Genomic DNA, 8278 nt, shown 5'->3' with positions numbered 1-8278 from the left:
GTCTGACCCTCAGTAACATGTTTGGACTGATGTGTAATTTGAAGCTCAGTTTATAGTGTGGGGTACGTTATTGGGATTCATTCTGTAGCATTCAATCAGGTACATTTTGTCTGTTCTACTTAAGATTTGGGAATTGAATTGTAGTCAAGGCAACACAATGTATTTAAATCTGATAATGCGTGTGTTTTTGGACTGTGATTGATATATCTACCAGTCAGTTGGAGTGAAATAGAAATGACGACTATCTCTAATGCTCTGTTTGACTATTGAATTGATAATGTGTCTCTTTGGGATCAGTGTGGGTCTGACTACTTCTTTTGTTTGTTACACTGAAAATGACGACCTGACCATGTCAGTGTGCTTTGTGACTGATACTGTACCTACTGTGTATTGCAACGAGCTGGATGCACATTTCCTTCTGTCGAGGAGTCATGCCTTTCCTTCTGGTTCCTTCAAGTGTTTGCCTGCAGGAAAAGAAAGTTAACTCTTATACTTGAATAACAGCTGAGTGAGAAGACAGAAAAGTGATCAATGTAATCTTTACAATAATAAACATTCTGAACAATCACAAAAGGAAAGTCAACAACACAAGCAGTGTCAGTGTCTGAGTCCACTGCAGTACTGCAGAACTCTGCTTCTACTTGCCAGGTATTTGGAGCGGTTTTATAACAATTTTGTGACATTCAGAAACACCCCAAGCCCCGCACTGCTCCATGAATTGGAATACCCGATCGAGTCACGACATTTGTGTAAGCCAGATTACTATTTCCATGTCCCATTGTTCAACGGACAACAAGTAAGCACTGTTTAAAAAAGTGTCTTTAATCTTCTCACCTGGTCCCTTCAAATCTGCCGCATCTTTATTGTTCAGACATTTTTTTCTGCTATTCAATATCCAATAACAATAAATAGTGAGATACTGGATCTGAACCAGGAACATTCATTACTGAAGAAGGGTCACTGACCTGAAGCGTTAACTCTGCTTCTCTCTCCACAGATACAGCCAGACCTGCTGAGTTTAGTTTAGTTTAGAGATACAGCACTCAAACAGGCCCTTCGGCCCACTGAGTCTGTGCCGACCATCAACCACCCATTTATAGTAATCCTACACTAATCCCATACTCCTACCACATCCCCAATTGTCCCTATATTTCCCTACCACCTACCTATACTCGGGGCAATTTATAATGGCCAATTTGCCGACCAACCTGCAAGTCTTTTGGCTTGTGGGAGGAAACCGGAGCACCCGGAGAAAACCCACGCAGACACAGGGAGAACTTGCAAACTCCACACAGACAGTACTCAGAATTGAACCCGGGTCGCTGGAGCTGTGAGGCTGCGGTGCTAACCACTGCGCCACATTTCTTGTTTTTATTTCAGATTTCCAGCATCCGCAGTATTTTGCTTTTAATTATAACATTCATTACTGTTTGGAGAGAGAAATCAGCAATGATTTTCAATAGTGAGTTCATCATATTCTGTCTCTCTCTCCCTGGCCAGACACTGCCTGAGAAAGACCTCTCCCTTCCCCCCCCCCCCACCCCCCAGCTCACTCCATGTTCCAGGACCAGTTCCTGCTCCACAATGTACATTACAAACTGTCCCCCACTCCCACTGAATGTACCCGGTAATCAATGCTAATCTATGAGCACATCGGCAGACACGGGCCCAAATCTGTTGTACTGCTGTGAGCAGATACTGTTTGTTCACTTACCCCAGGCTTGTAATGTCTCCATTTGCAGCTGATTTAAACAATCACAGTGAATGGCGCTCAGAGACAGAGCTGGGGGATGGGGTGCGCATGCGCTCTTCTCCGCGTTATGACGTCATATTCGACTGGCCTTTCTCGCGCGTGCGCAGATCTCTGCAATAATTCAGCAAATAAACATCAATGGGAACATCTCCCAATGTCCACATTGAAAAGTCAAACATGTGGTTAGGGTGGAGGGAGGGAGGGGAAGTGTGGGGGAACATGGAACATATAAAACTGGCAGCTGGTCCCATTTAGATGCTCAAATTGCGGACTCTGTCTGCAGGGTGTTTGTTACTATTGAGCCCCTCTTCTCAAAGCGACAGAAACATGGGAAGAATGAGGGAGCCGGTGTGTTTGCTGGGACTTTGCAGAGTTAATATCAGCCAGCAACATTTTATTTTACCCGAGTGAAAACCCAGGTCAATGAGAGTAATACCGGACGGCAATCTTCATCGTTTTATTTTAAACAAGAGACACGCGATTACACCGGACACACAAGCACAGTGAGAATAGAGCTGGACCGTCCCAGAGTCCCAGCTCCCAGTTGTTAAATGTCCTCATGTACACAGTCTTTGCTGTGATTTTCAGGGGTTAGTTGCCGATGCCTCGGTCTGTATCCCTTAAACACTCTGAGACAGGAGATTCTCGCAGTCCCTGTTGTAATATTGATGGACGGGGATTTTTCCAATCTTTGGCCGAGTCGATCATAACCTGTTGTTCAATCATGTTAGTATTCAAAGAATTAATGAGACATTCTGTTCACTACTCAGGCCTTGAACTCGGTTTGAGCAGACCAAAAACTGAAAGGTTCAGCACTTTTGCAGATAGAGCAGGTAAAGCTGGATAGAGGGACTCAGGGTGAATCCTACACACACAGGATAGAAGCAGTGACAGGTACTCAGGGAGGGGAACTGGTCTCCTTTCTGTTACCTCCTCACCCAAAAAGAGACAGTTAGAGACTGATTAAACATCCACCCCACTGCAATTCAGTACTGGAGAAAGACATAGACTCATCTACTCCATCCTTCCTTACTGTATCTGTGACATGGTACAAGGGAAAGTTTTCCAAAGCCCCTCACTCACAGACAGCAACTGACGTGTGTTCAGTCAGTATTCGTCTATCACTTCCGAAGAAGGGTCACTGACCCGAAACGTTAACTCTGCTTCTCTTTCCACAGATGCTGCCAGACCTGCTGAGTGAATCCAGCATTTCTTGTTTTTGTTTCGTCTATCACTTAGTCTGAACAGGGGTCTCTCCAAAAACCTGCAAATGCAGAATCCGGAAGCAGCTGTTTTGCTCAGAAATTGGTCGTTGCAGGAGAACCCCTGGCTGAGTGTGGAAACATTTTAGATATGTCCTCAAATCATCTCTCATTTGGGAAGATAGTTTACAGTTCAGGGAAATTTGTCGGTAACATGTGAAGTCGAGGCTCGAAGGCAGCATCCATACCTCCAAACGGGTCATTTACCTGAACCCTTCTAACACCACCTAACCCTCATGTGGCAGAGTCTGCAGATCATGCAGTGGATTTATCAGCTATTTCAGAACCCATCAAACTGGAGTGTAAAAAGTCATCCATAATCGCAGGGGACTGTCTGAGATGGAGGAGAATAAATAGGTCAATATGACCATCATCAATAATAATAAAGTGCATAGGGAGGAGAGCGAGAGGAGGGAGATAGAATAGAGAGGGGAAGTGGCGACAGAAAATGTCCTGTGATTATTGGCCAAAATAGACCTACAAGGTACAAACTCAAGTTCTGTGATCAAGTCTGAGAGTTTATTAGTCTTAACTAAGATAGATAAAGTGAATGTTTAACAACAGCAATAGGTTTGCAGCATCACTCAGCACCGGTTCTTGCTTCTGTGCTTGCTGGGGCGTGGACTTCTCTCTTTCTGCTTCCCTTGCTGTTTTCTTGACCGGACTCTATCTTCTCCTTCTAAGTGTGATAACGATGTTCCGTGGACCCCTCTGTAAGTGCCGACAATGTCCTGTAACACCCTTTCTTTTACCCTTCTTTGGGTGCAAGAATGTTCCCATATTAGCTTTGAATTGGACCAGCTTGACATCATTGTTTGACCCGAGTTAGTTAATGGTTCAATCTACACACATTACAGATACTTCCTGTTCCTTTCTATTTTAACAAGGATACTAAAGGTCACATTCTTGCTGATGGAAGCCATTTTGAGTTTGCAATTCTACAGTGTCCTATTTATCTCATCTCACCCCCTGTAAGGATGCTGTGGTCTTCAACCTATCTCTCCCATTGTTCTTACATAGAGGTTTTAACGGACTATAGCCTTGTAATGTCATTTCATAATGAAGCAAGCATTAGCTCAAACAGACTGTAATATATTGATGTACATAGCATACAATTAGTCCTATTATTTTAGCTGTCCTTATTATTCACAAAGGCAAAATATGTCATGATCCATCACCCCCACATTGTGGGCCCCCTCCTGCTGCACGACTTTTCTTTCCTTTTTGTCGTGACTCAGTGCATCATCCACACAGACACATCTCTCAACATGGCATTTTGACATATTTCTGTGAAGATGACCGTCATGCTTTGCCATCCAGCCTTGATATAGCAGTTCTTGCATAAATGTAAGCCATGGAAATGCTCTAACCTTTACACAGAGTATAGCAGTGTTCAGGTGATACAGAAAATCCAGTGAATTGGACAGAGACAATCAGTTGATCTCTCAAAGTCTCTTAGTTTTATGCTCCTATCTATACTACTTACTCCACAACTATTCTTTTACACCTGAAAAGCTTGGATAGATGACTCTGGATTGTGTTCTGTAAGTAAGGGGTTGTTCTCCTTAGAGAAATGGAGATTGAGAGGAGATTTGATAGAGGTGTATATAAGTTAGACAAGGATAACCTGTTCCCATTAGCTGATTGTACAAGGACTAGGAGACACAGACTGATGGTTTATGGCAAGAGATGGAAGGGAATGTGAGGAAGAACTTTTTCTGTTTTACCTGCTGGACCTCGCTGTCCACAAGTGTGGTGGAAGGAGAGACAATCAATGATTTCAATAAGAAACTGGATAAACACTTGAAGGAAACAAACTTGCTGCAGGGCGACGCTGATCAAGCAAGGAAGTGAATCTGATTGGATGTTGAGAATATTTTGTAAGCTTTCTTTCTGAATTTGCATTGACATTTTTAAGCTGCAAAATTCCACAGCACACTTGACCATCAACTTTAAGGGAGAAGAACATAATGTTGAGAATATTTGTCGACTTCAATTTAGTCATAGCTTTTCATTTGTCACATTCTGTAGCAAGGTTGCAGAAATATATTTGACTGCGAGTGGGCATTGCGATGACCGGGAATCTAATCTGGGTCAATTGTTTGGAAGGCAGATATACTCACCACTATACCAGCATCGCTGGCATACATGTAGCTCGTCATTTATACAGTATACACACCAGAGCTCATTGGAACTCAAATGTCATTTCAACCATTTCAATCTGCACCTTAACACCACGTTCATGTTCCCATTGGAGGATAGAATCATGGAATGGTTACATCATCTCCTAGAAACCGAAAAAATTCTAACAGGACTGGACAGACTAGATGTAGGAAGGATGTTCCTGATGGCGGGGGAGTCCAGGACCAGGGGTGACAGTCTAAAGATAAGGGGTAAGACATTTAGGACTGAGATGAGGAGGGATTTCTTCACCCAGGGAGTGGTGAACCTGTGGAATTCTCGACCACAGAAAAGAGTTGAGGCCAAATCATTAAATAAATTCATAAGAGAGTTTGTTGCACTGGATTCGGGCATTTAGATGCCCATCAGATGAAATGCATTTTAATTTACTCTGGTCATTTGTGGAAGGCTTTTTTTTTACAATTCGACCCGGGTTCAGTTCTGGGTACTGCCTGTGTGGAGTTTGCAAGTTCTCCCTGTGACCACATGGGTTTCCGCCGGGTGCTCCGGTTTTCTCTCACAGCCAAAGACTTGCATTTTGATAGGTAAATTGGCCATTGTAAATTGCCCCTAGTGCAGGTAGGTGGTCGGAGAATTGAGGGAAGGTGGAAATGTGATAGGGAATATGGGATTAACGTTGGAATAGTATGGTTGATGTGGTTGATGGTCGGCACAGACTGGGTGGGCCGAAGGGCCTGTTTCTGTGCTGTATCTCTCTCTGACTCTATGTACTACTAAAGCGTGTCTTTTAGTTCTAAAATGAGCGCCGCTTATGTCTAAAGGGATCAAAGGATACGCGGACAAAGCGAGAACAGGGTACTGAGTTTGGATGATCAGCCATGATCGTATTGACTGGAGGTGCAGGCTCGAAGGGCCGAATGATTTACTCGTGCTCCAATTTTTCTATGTTTCTATTATATTAGTTATTCGTCGTGTCAAGGCCGGCTCTCAGCAAGACCTCCTCCACCGACCCGCCTTTTCTCCATTGCTCTGCAGTTTTGTTTTATTCTTGATATAATTATCCAATTCTGTTTTCAGGGTCTCGATTGAATCTGCCCCCAACACACTCGATGTTATTCCTCTCCAATTTCAGATATTTCTGAAGGAATGGGAATATTCTTGCATGACTCACTTTTAGCCAGTAGATGGCATCAGTCTACAATCATTTGGATCTTGTGATTTGTGTACACACATATCGACCGCAATGGGTCTGCTGCTGTCCGGGGAGTTCTCCAAGCACGCCGCCTTGGCAGGGACAAAAACACTGACGAATTATCCCAGTTCCTTGTAAATCTCCACAATGTACAGAAATAAAACACGAAACGCAACATCTCTTTTAAAATTCGCCTTCAGCTTCTTTGAAACAACTGCTCTGAAAAATAAACTGACCCTGCCCGGAACTGAGTTTGGCATCAGATAACACAACGGCTCTTCAAAGAGACATCAAATTGGCAAAAGATAGAGCTGTTATCTCTTGTTGATTCCAGCACATAAACGTCTCAGAAGGATTTGACCACCCTCTTTACTGTCCACTGACAACTCTCGAAGCAGAGTGACCCAGATTCCTTTGTCTCCATATTGTAGCTGGGAATTTCAGGACCTTGCAGTTCTCAGTGTGAGAGCAGTGACACCATTGTATACAAGTCATTTTATCAGAGTAGCTCATTTTAGAACTCAAGACACGCCTTCGTGGTATATAAACGGTAGAATTGTAAAAAAGCCTTACAAATATGGCGAGAAAATTAAAATGCATTCCATCTGATGAGCAGATAAAAGCTTGACTCCAGTACAATTCATACCAACACAAAATAACGCGAACAGTATAACATTACCGTCTCTCAGACAGTAACCAGCCCTTTCACAGATGAAGTGGGTGGCTCTGAAAATAGCCTTTGGGTTCGCAGATTCAAATCAGGCAGCTTCACTTGCCCTTCGTGCTCTGAGCGCTGGTTTTCTTGGGCAGCAGCACAGCCTGGATATTAGGCAGCACTCCGCCTTGTGCGATGGTCACCCCTCCCAACAGCCTGTTGAGCTCCTCGTCGTTGCGGACGGCCAGCTGCAGGTGTCTGGGGATGATGCGGGTTTTCTTGTTGTCCCGGGCCGCGTTGCCGGCCAGCTCGAGGATTTCAGCTGTCAGATACTCGAGCACAGCAGCCAGATAGACCGGGGCTCCGGCACCCACCCGCTCAGCATAGTTGCCCTTTTTAAGGAACCTGTGAACACGACCCACCGGGAACTGTAGTCCAGCTCGGGAGGAGCGGGACTTGGCCTTGGACCGAGCTTTACCACTGGTCTTCCCTCTTCCAGACATTTCCACAATCTCACAAGCACTTTCACGAAGAATGTTGAGATCCGCCCACATTCCTCCTCCTTGTACCTTCTGGAGGAATGGAGTGGTGGGCACTGCTGATTGGTCACTCTGCTCTGTGCTCTTCATGTAACCAGTCGGAGAGCTGCTGAATTCACCAATCAGGAGACGCCAAGGAGATGAGGGCGGAAAATAACGGCGCCAAATTGTCAGACTGCAACCGATTTTTCAAATTTGAAAAGCCCGCCAATATATTGGGGCGACTTCAATATAGAATATTACATTTATAGTTCTTTTTTTACGGTTAAATAAATAAAACCTTTTTCATATTGTGTTATTCTACATTTGGTAACAAGTTCCAGATTGGCTTTTACATTCTGACATCTATTCGGGTTTACTCTCTGTCCTTTTTGAAACCAGCGAGCAGAAAGTCTCTTTCACAACATTCTCCAACCGGGCACATTTCATGTCAATTTTCATAATAATACCGCATCACTGATGAACGATTGTTTGTTATTCGTGGGAGACAACAGCGGAGTGTAGATTTTCAGTGTCAGGTGTCAGCGTGTGAGACGGAGGGTTCCGACACCACCCGGGGTTCCAGATAATGTACTTATTAATTATTGAGGTCAAACTTGAACGAGGGAAATTAGTGACTGCGAACTGATGTATGTGCGTTAAATCAGCTTTTATTGTCGAAATACAGAAAAGGGGCCGAATATGAACACGTCCGAGAACAAACCTCACAAATGGTCAGTGGTCAGTAATTTATGT

Source organism: Heterodontus francisci, chromosome 45, assembly GCF_036365525.1.
Source record: "Heterodontus francisci isolate sHetFra1 chromosome 45, sHetFra1.hap1, whole genome shotgun sequence".
Lineage (NCBI taxonomy): Eukaryota > Metazoa > Chordata > Chondrichthyes > Heterodontiformes > Heterodontidae > Heterodontus > Heterodontus francisci.
This window is presented reverse-complemented; position numbering follows the sequence as displayed.